Source organism: Heloderma suspectum, chromosome 5 (assembly GCF_057233095.1).
Source record: "Heloderma suspectum isolate Gila_16-S chromosome 5, 16-S_ref, whole genome shotgun sequence".
NCBI lineage: Eukaryota > Metazoa > Chordata > Lepidosauria > Squamata > Helodermatidae > Heloderma > Heloderma suspectum.
Window position 1 is genome coordinate 132,580,130 of NC_139462.1, and position 22,304 is coordinate 132,602,433.

Consider the following 22,304-nt stretch of genomic DNA (forward strand, 5'->3'; position numbering starts at 1 on the left):
AAGCACCGCATTTTAATAATACCAAGATGCCTGCTGTTGCTCATTCTGGAACATTTTGGCATATGTTTTGTAAATTAGCAGCTTATACTCCGATTCTGAACATATTACTTAGAAGTAAATTCTAGCTCCTTACTCACTGTGCATTTAGGAGGAAGGAATACATATACCACAGTACCCATTTTTATGCCACGCTTTACCGAACTTTATTTTGGAGGATCAGTGGGGGTTGGGAGAAAGGCAGGACAAATGGAATAGCACAGCCTTCCCCAGCCTGGTGCCCTCCAGATGTTTTGGCCTTCGACTCCTATCAGCCAGCATGGCCAATGGTAAGGAATGCTGGCAGTTGTAGTCCAAAATATCTGGAGGGCACCAGGCTGAGGGAGGCTGCAGTAGTGCATAGCATCAGTTACCTTGAAATGGCTGTGGGTATTGATTAGGCCAGGGTAGCCCAGTGTCAGCATCAGCGCCAAAGTGGTGCAGATGGGGCGTGTTAGTGACATGTCCTGGCAAAAGCAAAAGGGCTCATGAGCTTGGCTGTGAGACAGTGGGCTACCTGTGGGGGCCCGCTTGCTGGTTTGCGCGTTAATTGTAGCCCAGTGAGGTGTCTGCATAGTGAGGCTGTGGTGCTCAGCACCCAGATGACATCACTGGTGGTGCCAGGCAGGTGCAGATCAAGCTGGAGATGGACAGAAGGGCTCAGTAGCCAGGGATCAGAGGCAGACGGTGCACCAGTCAGGAAGCAGCTTTAGGAATGTAGGAAAACATGTGATGGGAAATATATTTGCAACTCTCAGAACATAGGAAGTTGCCTTATACAGAGTCAGACCATGGGTCCTTCTAGCCCAGTACTGTCCACACTGACTGACAGCGGTGACCCAGGGTTTCAGGCAAGGGTCTTTCCCAGACCCTACTTCTCCTACCTGGAGAAGCCAGGGATTGAACCTGGGACCTTCTGCATGCAAAGCAGGGGCTCTCCCGCTGAGCTATGGCCCTGTCCCTTAAACAGCTGCTTCTGGGGTGATGGGAATGGATGTAGGAGGTTGGAACCATAAGAGTTGCAGTGGGAGGAGGCAGCCCTGGGTGATGGGATGCAGGAAAGATTTGAGGAAGAGGTTTTGACAGCCAACAGCTGTAGTGGGGCTCTTTTCTTTAAGGACATCCACTGTCAGCCACGGGAATGGTGGGTAATTAAGGGAAAAGGTTATGGATTATGGAACTACAACTTACCTGCAAGTCTGCATCTGAAGGCATTGTTCTTATGGCAGTGGACACAATGAGCCTCACCATACATGGCTGCTGCACACAGGGTACCAGGGGCTGCATATTTGACTGCAGTGTGCACTGATGGGCTACTTTCTTGTACTGTAGGCATGATTTGTGGCACACTTTAGCCACTGCCGGAATAGATAATTAGGTAGTTCACCTTTTAGTGATGCCACAAATAGCCACGGCTAAAAAAAAGGGAGAGTTTCTCCACACTGTACATTAGGAAATGTCATAGCACATTATAATAGCATAAGCTACATTGGCTTGAATTTAAATTAGATTAGAAATAAAAAAAGAACTTGCTTGGGGGTGGGAAATTCACTTATCCTCCTTAAAATAAGCTGTTTTGATGATCTTTTATCAAAGCCTTGGCAGATAAAGCCACATTCATATTGTTCAAGGAGCCGTGATTGAAAGCAGGTTAAAGATCTTCTTCTTTTAGTTGCTATGGTGATCAGTGGTTAGATGGAACTCTGAATTTCCTTCCACAAAACTCAGATCTTCCCTTAAATTTCCTATTTTCTGATATACAGATACAGGAAGTGGATTGAAAAGAAGGGAGGAGTGAATCTTCACCACGTTAAGCAATAGCCCTTTAAAGCCAAGGATCAAATACTCATTGTCAATGGCCCAGCTGGTAACGCTGCCCAGATAGATATCTAATTTAAGCTAAGCAATTTTGCTTGAGGAGAATGCATTTGCAATAGAACTAGACACTGTTAAAAAGGGACTATACTTGAGGGTTGCATTCCAAGGCATGTGCAGAATAAAAAACTATATAAAGTAAAGGGCAAGCCAAGCCACATGCTGTCTTTGAAAAATAAATTGAGCCTATGTACACCAGTTGCTGGGGAACATGAGCGGGAGGGTGCTGTTGCGCTCATGCCCTGCTTGTGGGTTTCTGGTCGACAGTTGGTTGCCCACCGTGTGAACAGAATGCTGGACTAGATGGACCCTTGGTCTGCTCCAGCAGGGCTCTTCTTACGTTCTTATGTCCTTAAATTTTCTTAGTTGGATTACATAAATTTGACATATCCTATATTCTTCCACCAATTCCAAAATGAACATTAAATATTAATACATAATCCTTAAAGGAATTTAAAACAATCACAAAACAAAACCACAACATTAACATCACTATCCGATACTCAAGATACACTGGGCTGAGGGACTGGAGGATATGGTGGAAAATCCCACTATGCCAACGCAGCACCAGATACGCTGCTGTGGAACATACACTGGTGACTTGCAACTGCTCTGATATGCTGGCAGACCACTCCACTGGAGCAACTGGATGCAGCACAGTAGAGGTGAACCCCCCCCCCCCAATCCTATACTCCTTCAGCCTATGAGTACGTGGATTAGACTTTTCTAGGCTGCTTCTTACTGCTCACTCTTCAGACTCTGCTCTCACTTCAGGCTCTGGCTGTCTCTGGTCTTACTGGCTCTCTCGCTCTCTTTATATACCCTCCTCCCTCAAAACTGAAAGTACTGCTTCAGACCTGAAGAAATGAAACTTAACTGAGGAATTGAGATAGAAACTTCACCAGAGAAATGAAACTACTCTTCTCAGGCTTACCCTTCCCAAGAGGCCTCTATGCCTGACTGTTTTTCCTTATGCCTCTGTAGGCCTCAGACCTTCACACCCTGTATCCCAGATGCATCTGACTGTAATCTTGAATATATGCGCCATTGATGGCGCTATTTTGCATACAACTATATGTGTGCATATTTGCGATTACCATTTTTTCACAAACAGCTTGGCAAGTGCGCATGCGGGGGGGGGAGCGGGGGCAGGGGCTCAGCAAGCATGGGTCAGGGGCATGGGTGTGTGGGAGTCCACTGAACTCCTGGATCCAATCAGGTGCCTGCGCCATCCCTACTAGAGACTAAACCTGTGAGTTTGCCTGTGCTATTCCACTGAGCTATAGCTCCATATAGGGACTGTACAGTACAAGGCTGTATGTTGGGCATCATCTCATGCATGGTGCTGGTGGGAAAGAAAGTGTGTGTGTCATGGCTTAGGCCCTGGGAGAATACAAAGGACACATCATGGGCTTCTTATCTGTATGTGGGTGTATGGTCAGATGTTGCTCTGTGGAACTGGAGACCCAGTGTGATGTAGTGGTTAGAGTGCTGGAGTGGGACTGGGGAGACCTGGGTTCTAGTTCCTGCTTGGCCATGAAGCTCACTGGGTGACTTGGGCCAGTCACTGACTCTCAGCCTGACCTATCCCACAGGGTTGTTCTGAGAATAAAATGGAGAGGATGAGGATCATGTACGCTACCTTGGGCTCCTTGGAGGAAAGGCAGGATATAAATGTAACAAATAAATGTGAATTTATTCTGCAACGCCGCCTCCCCTGTCTTTGAATGCACAGAGCTCATATGCCCATTCTTACTCTCTCCTCTTTTCCATCTACAGATATTGTTGTCAGACTAGGGTTGCCATATTCCAGTTCCCCAAACTGGGCAGCCTCATTGGCACAACATGCAATTATTTCCCAATTACGCAAAACATTTGGTGGGTTGGGAAAAGGTTAACCGTTCTTTCTCCTACTATTTTCCTACTCCAAATCACCCCTTTCATAGTTGCTTTATAGATAGGGTTGGATTTGCTTAGATTCTGTTGTCTGCAATGTGTATTTTAACTGTTAAAGGTGAAATAAAACTAGACAGTTACATGCTGTAAGAAGTCTAATGCCTGTGCATACTTTCCTGGGAGTGAGCCCCAGTGGGCCTTACTTCTGAGTACAGCATTGCACTGTTGCTAAACTTTATGCAAACCTTCCCCTGGCCCCTTTAGAATAGGAGTTAGGAACAGCATGAGAGGAAAGTGAGATCTGGGATTAGGAGACAGGTGCAAAGAATGGGGCTGGGGATTAGGATTTTAGAGGTGTGGGTGGGATCTAGGATTAGGAGGAGGGAGAGAAAACTGTGGGGGCTTGACAACCATAGGCTTACCACAGGCATCTGACAGGACTAATTTTGAGACTTACAAGATGGGTCTCTTCCTGCCCTCCTTCTGCAGGAAACGGATGTTTCACTCTACCATTTTAAAATCTCTATGGTTCCCAAAACATCAATCATTTATGGACCACTCTTTGGCTAAAATACTAAAAAGAATGTGCAGGCTCCTTTCTCACAACATAATTGGATGGAATAGATCCTGCATATTTGGCTTCGGATCTCTGGTTCTTCGATGAAAGCTGACAGTCTGGGCCAGCCATTGGTGCAAACAGCCACCAGGGGGCTGGAATGCAGGTGAAACCGAGTCAACCTGACAATATAGCAACCCAATGCGAGACAGACCTTGAAAAGACTGGCTTTGCATTTCAATCTCTCTGGTTTGGGACTTAGCCACCAACTTTCCCCTTGCAGTGTTTCTTCCCACTCTGGTGCTTGGCTGCTCACAATCTTTCTGAGAGCTTGCTGCTTTAGCTTCCATTCTTGCTTGTCCAAGTAGCACTTTTCCCTCTCTCATGCAAAAACCTAGGGCTGTGCACCACTTTGGGCTGAATCCTGAAGCAGATCGGGGTGATTCAGAATGAAGTGGTCTGGTTCTGGAGCAGGTTGGGAGTGGCCCAAAGTGAGTTGGATTGCTCCAAAGCGCTTCGGGCTGATCCAGACAGCTGACTGCCCAGCTGCGCAACCCCCTGCTCCGTACCTGGATCTGCAGTTGTCGCTGTCTTGGAAGTTGTCTCCTCTTCTTCTCCCGGTAATTAAATGTTACATAGATTGCGGAGTAAAGGGGCCATCTACGCGATATTACAGGCGTTAACGGCCCATTTACGTCTGTAATGTTGTGTAGATGGCCTCTTCATGGCTGCAATCTACGCAACATTTAAGTTCTGGAACAAGAGTAGCCATTTTAAAAGAAAATGGCGACTCCCTCCAAAACAGCGACGGCTGCAGGTGCTCCCCACAGGTCCAGGCAAGGAGGAGCAAGGGGCTCATGCAGCTGGGCGGGGGCTGGGGTTGGATGCTTTGGCGGTCCCCCTGTTTCCTTAAGAAAAAGCTTTGTGGGATTCCTTCTAGAATGGCCCTAGCATTCTCCTGGCAAAAGGCGTATTGACCTTCTTCAAGCTGCCAGCAGATTCAAACAGTGGCAAATGTATAAATCTGTAGCAGGACTGTATAACCAAGACTGGAGGCAGGTGCTGAAGACACTTCTGTATCACCAACCTCTGTACTACTCCAGCCGGCTCCAGCAATGACACTGGCACATAGCTAACAAACTGGTAGTTTAACTGAGTAGGTAAACAGGGAAGAGAGCAGCCACTTAGGGAGTGGCACAGAAGAAATGGGTTCAAAATATAACAGTTCAGGCCTCTGGGTTTGCCAGTTCAATAGCAGACATTCAGCTAGGGATGGCGGAGAATTCCGCCACAGATTCCAGTGAGGCCGGATTCTACGTGCCTACGTAATGCCTACGTAAATATTTACATAGGCTAGAACAGCGAAAAATAGGGAACGCAAATGGCGGCCGCTGTTGCTGCCGCCATTTGCGTATGACGGGTTTTTTGCGGGGGGATTCTACAGAATCTGGCCCCCCGGAATCCGTGGCGGAACGGCCTCCTGCCCCCCACCCCCCCGTGGAATCCCCCGGGATGGCACTTACCTGCGGCGGATGCGGCAGATTCGGCGGTGGCGGATTTGGCGGTGGTTGCGGCGGTGGATTCGGCGGCGGTTGGCCGGCCACGGCTGGGCTGCTGCGGCCGCCATTGCCATCCCTGCAGGCTGCTGTGATAGACAGCTGTGCTATCACGGCTACCCCGCGCAAAAAACCCGGCATACGCAAATGGCGGCGGCTATGGCGGCCGCCATTTGCGTTCCCTATTTTTCGCTGTTCTAGCCTACGTAAATATTTACATAGGCAATTACAGCGAAAAAAGGGAACCGCAAATAGTGCCCACTACGCTATTTGCGGTTCCCTTTTTTTCCTCCGTAATTACCTACGTAAATATTTACGTAGGCTAGAACAGCGAAAAATAGGGAACGCAAATGGCGGCCGCCGTAGCCGCCGCCAATTGCGTATGCCGGGGTGTTTTTTTGGGGGTAGCCGTGATAGGCTACGTAAATTCTTACGTAGCCTATCATGGCAGCCTGGAAGGATGCAAATGGTGGCCGCTACGGCGGCTGCCATTTGCGTCCGCAGCAGCCCATCCGCAGCCGGAAGTCTGGCTGCGGACGGACCTGGCCGGCTACTCCGCAGAGCTGCCTCGGAGCAGAGCCGGCCGGTCAGGATTCTGGGGGGGGGGAGGACCGGATTGCCTCCCCCCCAGTCGAGGATTCCAGGGGGAGGGACGGAGCGCCTCCCCCCTCAGCAGATGCCCCAACCAGAACAAGTAAGTGATTCATACGCCCTTACCTTCAGCAATATGTTAGGCTGCCCTTTTTCAAGGGCGTTTCCCATAGTTCGCGTAGCAACAATCCCAGAGCTACTTTTGCTTCCAAACTGTTAACATGGATCTTCCATGCCACCCCTGCATTCCCAGGCCTCACAGACTGCTCCCAGTCCCAGGTGCGTGTGTGTGTGTGTGTGTAAGTGTCCCTTTCGTTTTCCTCTTCATCACAGGAAGACAACGCTCCTCCCAAGGTTAGAGAAACAGGTCACACCAGGGGCTGTTGGGAAATGTAGTCCTATGACTCCACAGACCCATTGCAAAACACCCAATGGGATGCATAGGCTGCTTCCCACTTAATCTGGAGTTATATAGCATTTGGTAGGCAAATGGAATTACTGTGAACTATTTCTGGTACTGTGGTAGTGCCTTGTTTGTGGGAGGTTGTATGGAATGGGTTCAGAGGTTTCCGTCATCATTGCTTGTTGATTGATGCCTTCCAATATTTGTTTTGGCCCATTTCCACATTGGTTTGTGAATCTGGCAAAAAAAAAAGTCTACACAAAATTATTTTTACACATTTTTGTGCACATTTCTTTAATAGACTCATTTTTGAATGCCCTTTTCCTATGGTTTGCAGTTCTTGCAAGAGATCTTTCCTAATATAATGCATTTTTGTGCACACTTTCCCCTGATAATATGTATTTTTGTGCATACCTTTTCTCAATATATACAGTTTTTAGTAGTAAATTGCATCACAAAATTCTGAAAAGTGCAGACTTTGGCACACAAGTGCATTCTGGTTCACATATAGACTAAGGAGGTACAAATTGGATAAGTTCCTATAAAAATTCTCCTCCGTAGCCCTAGCCTTGAAAATGAGTGCATCTGTAGCCTTCTCTGGAACTGCTGTTGTTGCTGTTACTGCCTTTGTTGGTGTGGGTGGTTTTATTGTTGGCTTACTGCTATTTTACTGTGTTTATGTTTTTATCGTTTTTAACATTTTAACTGTTTTTATGTATTTTATTGCTGTAAGCCGCCTTGGGAGGGCTTCTGCCCTGAAAGGTGGCCAAGAAATATTTTAAATAAATAACAAATAAATAATGCTTCCCCAGATTCCTTCAAATTTGCTGTATGTTCCTTGGTTTGAATTGTGACTACTGAAAGATCATGTCACCACAGACTTCAGTGAGCTTACTAGTCATTCCCTCTCTCTGGGGAACCTTAAGAGCTGTTGTTCTGTGAGGGGGCCCAGGGATCCCATCAGCATGGGAACGAAGAAAGAGCAGACCTCAAACGTGCATTAGACACAATGTATTAAGGCCCAACATGTTTTAAATCATAGAACTCTTCTTCAGGAGGAAACAAAACCATCTCATTTAGGGACAGCTAAAACAATCTGCATGCTATTCAGCTAGCTAGCAAGATTGTTTTAGTTGTTCCTTCATGAGATTGGTTCGGCTCCTCCTAAGGGCATATGACTCAGAACATGTTGGGACTTTAATACTTTGATCCCGGGGCATATTTGAGGCCTCCTTTTTCCTTCTGTCCATTGAACAATTAAGTCACCATCCATCACTCTATACCCCTTGGAGCAGAAAGGCCTCATGTTCCTCAGGTCAATATATGACAAGTGCCATCACCCTGATGAAGGAAGGAAAGACATACCAGGATTTCCTGATGTAGACCATGCTACAGATGTTGGGGAATCTCAGAAGCATCACAGTTTCCCAGAAACCATGGACCCATCTCTGAGCCCTGACTGACTGGGCTAAGGGGAAGGTGGGGTGCCAGGTGGAAGTATTAACAAGGCTATAGTGCAGTTGCAAAGAGGATCCCTGCCCAGCATCTTTGGGACCTTAAACTACAATGCACTTCCACTTTTAATCCTGGGAAAACCCCCCACACAACCGTCCCAGACACCAAACATTTCAGAAACATTTTGTGGCTGGATTTCTAGGGAATGGGAAATAAAAGGCATCTCCTAGAGACTTTCAAAACATATGTGCTTAAAGCTTAGTGATAACAATGCTCTCTGCATTTGTAACACCACTTTCACATTGCTGTAATTTATGAACAAGAGCCTAGGGTTTGAACAAAACATGCCCAGTCACGGAGTAAAGTGTTTTTAGCTGGGTAAATGAAGGGTGTTATTTTAAAAAGTGAGCCTGCTTAACAAAGTGAGAAAGATCTCTTTAATGAATTCCCCTTTGAAATGCAGGAATAAGTATTCTGGTCTTCAGCTAAGTATTATTCATCCCAATCTATATACTGCACAGTTGAGAAAACACACGCTCCCTCTGTTAGAGCCTTTCACTTAACAGTCTCTTCTGCAACGCCGCCTCCCCTGTCTTTGAATGCACAGAGCTCATATGCCCATCTCAGTCTCTGGAGTTCTGGTGTAATTATTTTCAAATTTAGTTTTGACCTTGGGAAATGAATTTCTTTCACTTGACCATCATGAATTCTTTCCTCCCGAAGGAGGTTAAAGTTAAGCCAGATCAACATCACAACCCACCCTTGACTGGAGCAAAACACTTTCATCCATCAGCGGATCCCTTCTTTTTACCCTTGTAGCTGCCACAGAGAAGCAGTCAGTTTATACAACCAGCAGAATCAAGTGGTAAATAGCCTTTGACTCTACCATTTCACTGGGTGGTGAGGGGGGTTGTTTGCACGTTTAAATGTTCTGCCAGTGAGAGCTTTCCTTATAATCAGTGTGCTTAAAAAAAATGCTGTATTCTCTTTTTTTTATTAGTAGTTTACCAAAACCTTCATAATCTTTAACAATAATAAAAAATAGTAGCTGATTAAGTTGATCAACTCTGGGCACCTCTTTTTCTTTCAGTGCTGCGTTTTATTATATATTACGTTTAAGGTGCAAGCCTATACTCCAGATCTGCTAGCTGAACAGATTCAGAAACAGGTATAAGCCCCACTGTGCCAGCGGATTCAGAGCTACATGACATTTACACCAGCAGAATTACCCCGATACACTGGCAGGATGGGTGAAAATAGTGTGGGGCTATGGGCACAGGTACCCCAATTGTACATGCCTTCTTTTCATGGACATACCCATACCAATGGTGGAACTTTACACAAGGGCTGGGCCTGGACTATATAATTTCCTGCTTGCCATACCTACCCTGAAATGACAGAATACAGGATGATTTTACATAAATGGCAGCCGTAAAGAGGCCCTTTTATGCAACATTACAGGCGTAAATGTCTATTTAGACCATTTATGCCTGTAATGTTGCACAATTGGGCCTCTTTATGGCTGCCATTTATGTGAAATTGTCCTTTATAGAAAAGGCTGAGCCGCCATTTTGCGCAGAATGGCAGCTCGGCGGAGCAGCGGGGCCTGCTGCACTTGCCTGACTCAGCGCACACCGAGTCAGGCAAGCACGGCGGTCCACGTACTCCAGTCCAGGGGGCCGAGCTGGCAGTAATCCACTGAGCTTGAGCCCCCAACTGGACTCCACCACCATCCCTACCCACAAAGTGGTGTCCCCCATGCCTCTCCCCACAACCCCTTTACCATATGTGAATACTGCATCTTGCCCCAATTATATTGCTGTAATATCCCCACAACAACAACAGCAGGAAGCAGTGTCTCCCACACAGGGAAAGCAGTCAGTTGAAGTGAGGGGCGGCCCTAGACTCGCTGCCAGTACCCATGCAATTGGGCCCCCACCCCCAAACCCCAAGGCAGATCTAGGTGGAGGTTTTTGGTAAACTGAGAAACGCTTTGCCCCTATTTCCCATTTAATGAAGAGGCAACCCCACCCCACCCCACATCTTTGGAAGCAGAAATATTATCATTTATAATAAAATGCGACCAAAATTGTTTTCTTTTACTAAGTACTGTATCAGCACTGTATTAGGTCTAATAAAAACAAGAAAGGAGACGAGCACAGCCCTGGAAGAAGGCTCTGGTTGCATCCTCGGGGCGACATGACAACAAGGCGCTGCCAGCACCTAGGATCAGCCCTCCAAAGTCAAACCAAGCGGCTGTTCTGGGGGGGGGGCTCCCTGCCTCCAACTGGGAGCAGCAGCGCTGCACAGCAGGATGATATCCTGCGTTGCCTGAGGGAAGACCGGTTCCCAAAGGTGGGCAGGCAGCCTCACTTAGCCCCACCATCCCCAGTCGGTCCCTCGCTCACCTCCATAGCCTTAGTCATATTCCCTCTGCATGTCTACAGGAATTTAAATAATGACATCCTTGTTAATTTATTTGTATTTAATTTTAATTTGTATTTTTTTCTCTTGAATTTGGTGCCCCACTTAACTTGGCACCCTAGGCGACCACCTAGTTCACCTACATGGATGGGCTGCCCGGGTTGAAGTAAACAAACTGTAAACACTCTGTCAGTAGGGATGGCTCAGGTGCCTGATTCAGTACAGGAATCAGGTGGAACCGCCCCTGCCCACACCACCGAGCTTTGCTCGCTGAGCCTCTGCCCCACTTGCCCCCTGCCCATGCTTGGCGAATGGCCTGCACTCACCTCACCAGCCTCGTCGAGCTTCGTGGTTGCCATTTTTTAGGAAATGAAATGGAGATTGCAAAAATGCGCATATATGCGCATACATGAAAATGCGCATTTTGGCAAATGCGCATATTCGCGTACGCATGAAATACACATTTTTCAAAAAATGAGCATTTTTGCACACACACAAATGTATGCCTTCACAAAAATGCACATTTTCGCACATGAGAATATGCGCATTTGCAGAAATGCGCATTTTCGTGCATACAAAAGATGTGCATTTTTGCAATTGCCATTTTATTTTTCAAAAAAGTGGTGACTGCAGAGCTTGCCGAGGCTGCTGGGGTGAGTGCGGGCTGCTCGCCGAGCGTGGGAGGGGCTCAAGCACTGTCCGTGGACCAGCAAGCAGGGGCAGGGGCTGGGCAGGTGTCCAGAGAAACCGGACGAGGGTGAGTTCGCACATCCCTGTCAGAAAGCATCCTTCTTATAAGATAGCTTCATATTTTCATGTGATCCACCACCCCCCTCCTGTGGTTACAGTAATCCATTTTAAATTTATATATATTGATGTCAGGGATGAGTCCAAGCCCCTTGAGATGCTTGACAGCTCTGATTCTGAATCAGAGAGTTGGAACAGCTAGATCAGAGCCTGGGGGAGGGCTCCCTAGTGAGCCAAGGCTCCAGGAGAGATTCCTCCAAAGACCCTGACAAACAGATGGCCCAGGCTGAGTTGCTGCCTCCTCCCTTCACTATGAGAACTCAAGTTTCCAAGGAGGAGGAGGGAGAGGGGCATGACTTGAGAGATGCTAGGGTGTGTCGCAAAGCAAACTAGGAAAAGTTAGGAGCAGGGCTCAGATGCTCCACCAGGATAGCCACTCTTAGAAGCCAACATAGGAGGGAGCCACCCTAAGGGAAGGGCATCACTGCAAAGCAAGTTTGGCTGTGAGATTCACAGAAAACACCAAAGAGGAAAAAATCCAAAAGCACCACTGAGTATGGACTGTACCCGTTATTTATTTGTTGTACAGAACTCTAAAATATTCTTGGACTATATACAAATAATTTATTTTCTAGGCAGATCACTAAAATGCTCAAATGCTCAACGTGTTCTGAGACTATGTCCCTTCCTCAGGAGCAAATGACCCCTTAGACGAGCCTATTTCTGCTTCTGTAGAAATTTTATCAAGTGTATGGGTGGCAAAGGAAAACAGCTGTAAATATCGTGGCTGAGAATTAATTTTTAAGATTTTAAAGAACTGTATATGTTAATTTCATTGTACAACAAAAATATGCATTTTATATATTTTAAACAGATCAATTGCTCCTGAGGCAAAGACATAGTCTCAAAACGCGTTGAGTATTTAGTGATCTCCCCCCTGCCCCGCATAAATAGGTTTGGATACCTAAACTTGAATGTGCATCACCATGTGGTCAGATCTAGGAAGGGAACCCGGACATAGAAGTTGTTTCTGCCTTACATCTCCCTTACTGTCTTGGTGCAACTTATTTTATAAGTAATTGCTTTTGTAGTACACACATCACGACCACCACTTGTAAAGAAAGACAACCAGTTGGACCAGTAAACATGAGAATATGTTTGTCCTCATAAGCCTTATTCTGGCTACTGGTGCCCCCACTCCCACTGTTAACATCTCTTAATATATACATATTTATGTGTGAAATAAAATGAAACAGGTTGGATTGTACTGGAATTTGCCTGTAGATCTTAACAGCCAGCAAATGTGAGCAACAGTTCAACAGATGCAGGTACTTTGGGATATGAAAGATGGTAATTAATTTACCAATTAGTAACATATTGATTTACAGGGTCTTAAAACCTGTGTTTCCATTTAAGTAGCCGCTCACATCCTTTGACAGATGTTTGCTTTAACATTTCCATTAGCCATGTGGCATCTGTTTGTTCCCTATCAATCACCTGGAATGAAACTTAGGTCGGTCTCCAGCAATGCACTAGAATTGTCCATCCAATTCTGCTGCCATTCGTTTTCGTTCTGAAGAAAGGAATACTTTGGATTGATTTAGGCAACCAGGATTTTTCCTCGATGCTGAGTGATAGGAATGCAAAGGAACTTCTGACTGATCATTATCTATTGATTCCACCTGACTTTTAAAACTGAAGGCATTGCCAAATAAACAATAGTGGTTTTGTGACAAAAGTTAAGGGACAGAATGGAATCTCTTGTCACTCTCTACCCCTTCTGTAAAATGAGAGCTGGGTTTCTATCTTTCACAGATCATTCAAGGTTCTCTCTCTCTCTCTCTCTCTCTCTCCTCATTGTGGATTTATGTCATGTATCTCACAAAGTACTTTTGCCAACTCCTTTTTCCAGTTCAGTTTGCCCAGCATGGGGTGCAGGACTCGTAGCAGTGAAGTGTAGGAGCTCTTTAGTCAGAAATGGCAGCAAATCACCAAACTACAGCCTTGGAGATTGCTTTTCTGTTTGGGGCAGGGGTAAGGGACACTAAGGGCTTCTCTACATTAAGGAAAAAACCTGCATCCTTACTGGGGCTTTTTTCTTCCAGACTCTTTCTGCATTTACGATGGGCTCCTTTAGATGGCGAACACATGACTTGGAATTGAAAACGTCCCTTCTCGGCAATGCTCTATATGTTCAATGAAACAGCACCATCTAGTGGCTGAAGTGTAGTGCAATGGTAGCATTTCACACTGCCAATACAGAATCATAGAATCATAGAATAGTAGGGTTGGAAGGGGCCTACAAGGCCATCGAGTCCAACCCCCTGCTCAATGCAGGAATCCAAGTCAGAGCATCCCTGACAAATGGCTGTCCAGCCTCGTCTTGAAGGCCTCCAGTGTGGGAGAGCCCACCACCTCCCCAGGTAATTGGTTCCATTGTCGTATTGCTCTTACAGTCAGGAAGTTTTTCCTGATGTTCAGCCGGAATCTGGCTTCCTGTAACTTGAGCCCATTATTCCGTGTCCTGCACTCTGGTATGATCAAGAAGGGATCCTGGCCTTCATCTCTGTGACAACCTTTCAAGTACTTGAAGAGTGCTATCATATCTCCCCTCAGTCTTCTCTTCTCAAGGCTAAACATGCCCAGTTCTTTCAGTCTCTCTTCATAGGGCTTTGTTTCCAGTCCCCTGATCATCTTTGTTGCCCTCCTCTGAACCCTCTCCAGTTTGTCTGCATCCTTCTTAAAGTGTGGTGCCCAGAACTGGACACAGTACTCCAGATGAGGCCTAACCAGTGCTGAGTAGAGGGGAACTAGTACTTCCGGGGATTTGGAAGCAATAGCATTGGCCTTTTTTGCAGCCACATCACATTGTTGGCTCATATTCAGCTTGTGATCGACAACAATTCCAAGATCCTTCTCGCTTGTAGTGTGGTTGAGCCACGTATCCCCCATCTTGTAACTGTGCATTTGGTTTCTTTTTCCTAGGTGCAGAACGTGGCATTTGTCCCTATTAAATGTCATTCTGTTGTGTTCTGCCCAGCGCTCCAGCCTATCCAGATCACTTTGAATTTTGTTTCTGTCTTCCAAAGTATTAGCTATCCCTCCCAATTTTGTGTCATCTGCAAATTTGATCAGCATTCCCTGCACCTCCTCCTCCAAGTCATTAATAAAAATGTTGAAGAGCACTGGGCCCAGGACTGAGCCCTGCGGTACCCCACTCGTTACCTCTCCCCAGTTTGAGAAGGTCCCATTGATAAGCACTCTTTGAGTCCGATTCTGTAGCCAACTGTGGATCCACCGGATCGTTGTTTCATCTAGCCCACTTTGAGCTAGTTTGCTCATCAGGAGATCATGGGGCACTTTGTCGAAAGCTTTGCTGAAGTCGAGGTATATGATATCTACAGCATTCCCACGGTCTACAAGGGAGGTTACTTGATCAAAAAATGAGATCAGTTTTGTCTGGCAGGACTTGTTTTTGACAAATCCATGTTGGCTTCGAGTAATCACGGCATTGTTGTCAAGGTGCTTCCAGATGGATTGCTTTATCATCTGCTCCAGAATTTTCCCAGGGATTGATGTCAGACTGACTGGTCTGTAGTTCCCAGGTTCCTCCTTTTTACCCTTTTTGAAGATAAGGACAATGTTAGCCCTCCTCCAGTCATCTGGCACTTCCCCTGTCCTCCATGATTTCTCAAAGAGAATCGACAGCAGTTCTGAGAGTTCTTCTGCCAGTTCCTTTATGATTCTAGGATGCAGTTCATCTGGCCCTGGAGATTTGAACTCATTCAAAGTAATGAGGTGTTCCTTGACCATATGCCTGTCGATCTCAAGCTGCAATCCTGCCCCTTCAGCCTGTACTTTGCCTTTGCCAGGGGGGTCATAGACCCTCTTTTGGGAGAAGACTGAGCCAAAGTAGGAATTGAGAACCTCTGCCTTTTCTTTGTCATCTGTTATCGTTTTGCCATCCTTATTTAATAGCTGAACCACCATTTCTTTCCTCTGCCTTTTACTATGCACGTAGCTGAAGAAAGCCTTTTTGTTGTTTTTAACATCCCTTGCTAACCTCAGCTCATTCTCAGCTTTAGCCTTCCTGACGCCATCCCTGCAATTCTGTGCTATCTGCCTGTACTCTTCCTTTGTTACTTGGCCTTCTTTCCACTTCCTATATGTGTCCTTTTTTGTTTTCAGGTCATCCCTAAGCTTTTTGTGAAGCCACATTGGCTTCTTCTGTTGTCTTCCACCTTTTCTTCTTGTTGGAATTGCTTGTGATTGTGCCTTGAGAATTTCCTTTTTTATAGGGATGGTGGAGAATTTCTCCCCGAAACTTCGGGGGGCCGAGCACCAACGTGTTCGGCCCTCCGAACAAGTTTCGTGGAGAAATCCTCCGCATCCCCCCGCCCCCCGCACCCCCCCCGGGACGGGACTTACCGTCGCCGAATGTCCCTCCCGGCGGCGGGTCCGGCCGGTGGTTCGTCGGGTGTTCGTGTGGGGCGGGAGCGGCAGCCGGTCTTTCGACCGGCTGCCGTCGCTGCCATTCCAATAAAAGAAAAAAAAACAACGCCCCCTGATAGGCTACGTGACGATTAACGTAGCCTATCATGGCTAGATTTGCAAAGTCAGCCGTGATAGGCTATGTCAATCGTCACGTAGCCTATCACGGGTGACTTAAAAAAAAAAAAAAGCGCGTACGGATAATGGCGGCCCCCATAGGGGGCAATAAGGATTGGCCCCCATAGGGGGCAATAAGGCAATAAATAGCATTGCCCTTATTTTCGCCGTAGTCTACGTAAATCTTTACGTAGACTACAGCGACCAAATAAGGAACGCGAATGGCGGCTCCCTATGGGGGCCGCCATTAGCGTACGCGCTTTTTTTTTTAAAGTCACCCGTGATAGGCTACGTGACGATTTACGTAGCCTATCACGGCTGACTTTGCAAATCTAGCCGTGATAGGCTACGTTAATCGTCACGTAGCCTATCAGGGGTCGTTTCTTTTTTTTTTAACTTTCGAGTTCGCGGCCGGGCGAGGCGGGAAGCCTCCCCCCCGGCCTGAATTTCAGCCAGGGCGAGGCGGGAAGCCTCCCCCCCAGCCTGAATTTCGGCCGGGGCGAGGAGGGAAGCCTCCCCCCCCGACCTGAACTTTGCGGGGGGAGCAGCAAAGCGCCTTCCCCCCACCGCGAACAACCTTCGAGGACAGGTAAGGGACTTTCGTCCACCCCTACTTTTTTAAAAGCTCCCACCCATCTTGGACTCCTTTTCTCGCTAGCATCGCTTGCCATGGGACCTTACTGATCATTGTTCTGAGTTTATGAAAAGCAGCTTTCCTAAAATCCAGGGTACGCGTTTGACTACACTCGGCTTTTGCTTCCCTTAGAACCAAGAACTCAAGTACAACATGGTCGCTTTCCCCCAGAGTTCCTGTAACTGCTACTTTATCCACTAAGTCATCTCTGTTGGTTAGGATGAAATCAAGGATAGCCGATCCTCTAGTTCCTTCCTCTACTTTCTGTAGGAGGAAGTTATCCGCCACACAAGTCAGGAATTTCCTGGAGGGGCCATGTTTTGCAGAATTTGTCTCCCAACAAATATCGGGGAAATTGAAGTCCCCCATTGCTACTACATCATGCTTCCTTAAAACATTGGCTATTTGCTTTTCAAAAGTTTCATCCTTGTCTTCTCCTTGATTGGGTGGCCGGTAGTAGACTCCGACCACCAGGTTCCTTTTATTCTTTGCTCCATTTATTTCAACCCAGATGCTCTCGATGGAGCTACCAAGCTCCTCCTCCTGTATTTCTGTGCAGAGATATGTATTTTTCACATACAGTGCAACCCCACCTCCCTTTCTGTTCCTCCTGTTCTTTTTGAACAAGTTATATCCTTCAATTGCTGTATTCCAGTCATGAGAGTCATCCCACCAAGTCTCAGTTATACCTATCAGGTCATAATTTCCCCCTTGTATTAAGAGTTCAAGTTCCTTCTGTTTGTTTCCCATACTCTGGGCATTAGTATATAGACATCGAAGACCATGTGCTTCATAGTCTGGCTTTCTTCCTACATGTGTCTGAAGACTATTATTGGGCGCTATCAGAGCTGTTCTCTCCATTGCAGTGCATGCGCCTATGTCCATTGTTACACCCCTTATTTCCTGGATGAGCAGACTGGACCATTAAAGGGCCCTCACCAGAGACATCTGCGAGTCTAGGGAGATGGGAGTTTCTGCCCTGGGATTCATCTTCTGAGCCAGAGGATGATGGCAGGGCTGTGTCCTCTGGGTGGGAGGGTCCTGAATAAGACACTGACTGTCCTACTCCTGAGGAAATGCCCTGTGCCTTGTCCTCATCAGAATCCTGTGTTGCACCCTGGAACAGCTGAGGGCATGACAGGCAGGGTAACACTAAATGCCATCCTTTGATGAAAAAAGAACTGTTAGCAAATTCTGGATCACTTCTCTAGCAGTAGCTCGGGAAGTGGCCTGTAGCCAAGGGTGGGCTATGGGGGGCCTGGCCCTCTGACCTCAATTTTCTCTGCCCCCCTATTTTTTTTAACAAACAAATAATTAAAAACAGTTTACAATTTTGTCTTTAAAAGGCCTGCAAACCAGATGAATAACCCCCCATCCCCACACATACACTTTTAGGCTGGCTACAGGCCTGCTCAGGAAGCAAAACCACCACAACCACTTTTTAAATACTAAAATTTCTCATTTTTGAGAAAGATTTTTTTTTTTAACTGCTGGAACGTTCAGTTGTGCAACAGATCTCCTGGGATAAATTACTATCACATAGCGATGTTGCTCGATTAACATGCAGCGTGTTGGAAGGAAATCAGTGCTAAGCGACGGAGCTTGTGAGCTGACCTGCTGCTGCATATGGACTTCGATTTATTTAGAATGCATATATCCTGCCCTTTGGCTACAAGAGTCCTCAAGAGTCCTGTATAATACAGATGACAAGCATATGCAGCAAAAGCCTGGCAAACTAAGAATGTCTTGACCATTGGCCTAAACATCAGGCCCTGACATGTGTCCCAAGCATGCCTCTGAAGGCCAAAGGAAATAGGAGCAATGTCTCTGGTGACAATTGTAAAAGATGGGCAGATTGATGTGAGGGAAGACTTCCTTCTTAGGGATGGCGGAGAAATCCGCCACGGACTCCAGTAAGTCCCCGAAGTCCGTGGCAGAATGGACTGCTCCCCACCATCACCTAGGGATGTACAAAACGACTCACCTATTTTGTTTCGTGACATCCGCAGTGGGGGGGAGGCGCTCCGTCCCTCCCCCCGAAATCCTCGCCGGCCGGCTCCACTCCGTGGCAACTCTGCGGAGCTGCTGGCCGGGGCCGCCTGCAGTGACATCTGGCTGCTGCTGGGCTGCGCAGGGACGGAAATGGCGGCCGCTGTAGCCGCCGCCATTTGTGTCACTTTTTTTCAGTTTTCCTCAGATTGTTCTTTTTAAGTGTTCAAACCTCCACTCCGTAAAATAATATTGAGAACATGTAACATCTTACCATCCGAATCCTATGTTTCTTAGCATTAGTTAAAGAGCACAGCAGAATTTTTTAAGTGCAGTGTAATTTTGAGCGTAAGTTCAGTAGATGGAATGTCATGGATGCAAGTCTCTATTCTCATAATTAATCAATATAGCCAGACGGGGATAGGGGGCGGGAGTGTAAATAAGCGGTGTTGGAAGGATGCTGTGGCTACAGAGAAGGGTTAGATTTACAACAATGGTTCCTTTAAACGTTAATTATATGCACTCACGGGTTACAAATCAGTAAATCACAAACATGGCAGGAACCTATTTGTGCTTTTGACCTAGCAAATGGACATCACATTTTGCTTCCCTTTCCTTCTTTTGGCAGGTGAAGACTAACATGTGTACTTCCCATTCATCACCTGCTGTACAAAAGTGCATCGCAACAAGGGTTAGTAATTCCTGGCTGAGGCAGCTGCATTTAAGACTTCACCCGCTGCACTTCTTTCCTCGTTATGTATGGAAACATTGCCGACGAGATGCTACATCAAGGAGATGCTTTCTTCACTTTAGTTTGGCTACTAGTCATTACGGCTACATGCTACCTCCAGAATCAGAGAGGCAGTAGGCCTCGGTATGCCAGTTGCTGGGAAGCAACAGCAGGGAAGGTTGGCCCTTGAGCTACATGCCATGATGTATGGCAAATAGTTCAGGTGACAAATCAGATGACACCAACGCATGGCCACCATGTCTGTGTCCCCCAGCTGTAGCAGCTGCCCGCTAGCCAGCCAGCCATGGAGCATCACATCTTTTACAGTGGTGGCTAGTACTGTTTAAAATTAAACAGTATTTGCTGCTGCAGGAAAACGGCCAGTGGTGCGCCTAGAGGGCTGTCCAGTGCACCTGCCCTGTGCCTCTCACTCTGAGGAAATAGTCTTTCCTCAGAGCAAGGCATTGCATGCAAGGTGGCCCTGGAGAGCACCTATCCTGAAGCCCCTTTGCTGTGACGGCAGCAAATACCGTTTGAAGTTCAACTTAGGGAGCAATCCTATGGCCGCTAGACAGCAGCTGGACGGCCAAAGGATATCTGATTTTCCAGGAACCAACCTCCCCCCACCTCCACGAACAGCCCCATCCTCCGCGCTCACAAGAGGAGTGCGGAGTGGCCGAAAAGGGGCCTTCCGGGGGGCCTTCCGGGGCTGGGAGGGCGGAAATGCCTGTATGACACATCCAATGTGTCCTACCACAGCCTCCTCCCCCGTTCAGCCCTCCTGCAACTAGACAGCTGCAATTGGCTGCCTAGCTGAAAATGCGGGGCGGGAGAAGTGTGGAGGGAACGATCCCTCCGTGCTTCTCCCGCCCTGCATTGGATAGATGGTTGCCTCCAAGTTCGGAGGCGGCAGCCTATCTGAATAGGATTGCGGCCTTAAATGTTAAATTTAATTCAAGAAGAATAAGAGGAATGTTATACTAGGAAGGTCTTTGGTGTGATCCAGCAGGGTTCTTCTTCTTCTGAATAAATGAAGGAGTCCCCATTTGTTCTTAGTCCAAACCCTCTTTTGGCCAAAGAAATAAACTAGAATGTGTGAAACCAGTCCCTTTATTTTCATGAATGGTCTTTACCCTGTTTGCAGGCATCGTAGGCTTGGGACAGCTGTATTTCAACTAGGATATGCTGTAGTTATAAAGTGCATTCAAATCATTGGTGTACATTGAGTGCTTAGTATACTTATTTTTGTAACTGGATTTTAACTTTTCATTATTAGCCACCATAAGATCCTGCAGGGAGACAAGTTGTCAGACTATACTGGGAGGAGCCATAGCTCAGTGCTAGAGCACCTGCTTGGCTTATGGAAGGCCCCAGTTCAATCCCCAGCATCACCAGTTTTTGAGATGATTCCATTAAATCTGTTTTTTCATGAAATTGTGTTTGCTCCTTCTGTGGCAAACAGCCAGTAAAGTGGTGTATACATTAAAGAAAAAACCCGCTTTCATGTAGGGGTGTATAAACCCCACTCACTGTTCCAGTTCGGGGCGTCCACGGGGGCGGGGAGGCGATCTGTCCCTCCCCCCGGAATCCTCCCCGGCCAGCTCCGCTCCATGGTGAGTGCGGAGCCGCCGGCCGGGCCCGTCTGCAGCCAGACTTCTGTCCGCTGCCGGGCTGCGGATGCAAATGGCATCTGGAGTAGCGGATGCCATTCGCATCCCTGCTTTAGCCATGATAGGTTACGTACATATTTACGTAGCCTATCATGAGAAGAGTAGCGACGCAAATGGCATAGTGGACACCATTTGCGTCCGTGCTCTTTGCTGTGATAGGCTATGTAAATATTTACGTGACCTATCACAGCTAAAGTAGGGATGCAAATGGCATCCGCTACGCCGGACGCCATTTGCGTCCACAGACCAGGGCAGTGGACGGCAGCAGACGGACCTGGACCGGCCAGTGGCAGGTAGGGTCCATCCGGGGAGAATTTCGCAGGGTGGTGGGAGGGGGAGTAGTCTGTTCCGCCACGGACTCCGGGGTGCCGGATTCTAAAGAATCTGGCCTCATTGGAGTCTGTGGCGGATTTCTTTGCCATCCCTACTTTCATGGGGCAAATGACACCTGAAGTGTGTTTGGGTGATTGGGTGGGAGGGGTCCCGCGAGTAGAACTGAACATCAACAACTGCGTAGGTGCGGGGCAGTGAATGCACAGAGGCTTGCTCCCTGCCCCCCCGATCATACAACGGAGGATGAGTTACTCCCAAGTAGACTTCTTCAGCTGACACCTCTCCTCCATGTCCACCCTTTCTTGGTGGGATTAGGGGTCATTTGGGAGCAATCAGCTTTTAAAATCAGTAAGGTTCTGCATACCTTCACACTTCCATAAGAGCGAGTTTTAAAAACACAGGCTTGCTTCCTGCCCCTCGCCCCCGCTCAGTGAAGTGCAATGGAGGATGAGTTATTTCTGAATTAAGCCAACACCTCCGTGTTCACCCTTTCTTGGTGGGAGTAAGGGTCACTTTTTGAACTCATTCACTGGTCCAGGGATGTTTTTAAAAGTGGGCAAAGGAATGCTCCTGACCCCTCTCTCCATTCGTACTCAGTAAAGTGCAGTTGAAGGCAAGGAGTTCCTTCCAAGTAGACATGTTTAGTCCACTCCTCCTGTGTCCACCCTTTCATGACGGAACTCTTCCTTCCACATCGAGCTGCTTCCCCCAGCCCACACCGAAAGCAGTTGAGGTCATGCAAACTCCCAAACTGCACTGAAGTTGCTGCGATGGGAAAATCTGTCACAGAATGAGTTTGTA

General features: G+C 47.2%; 1 long non-coding RNA gene across 1 annotated transcript in view; it reads left to right on the forward strand.

Moving 5' to 3' along the window:
• LOC146344517 (uncharacterized) overlaps positions 1-22,304 on the forward strand; it is a 76,558-nt gene that overhangs the window by 48,503 nt on the left and 5,751 nt on the right. The window contains exon 2 of the long non-coding RNA XR_014792236.1: positions 19,399-19,461. This is a non-coding gene — a long non-coding RNA (uncharacterized LOC146344517). The remainder of the gene's footprint in view (positions 1-19,398; positions 19,462-22,304) is intronic.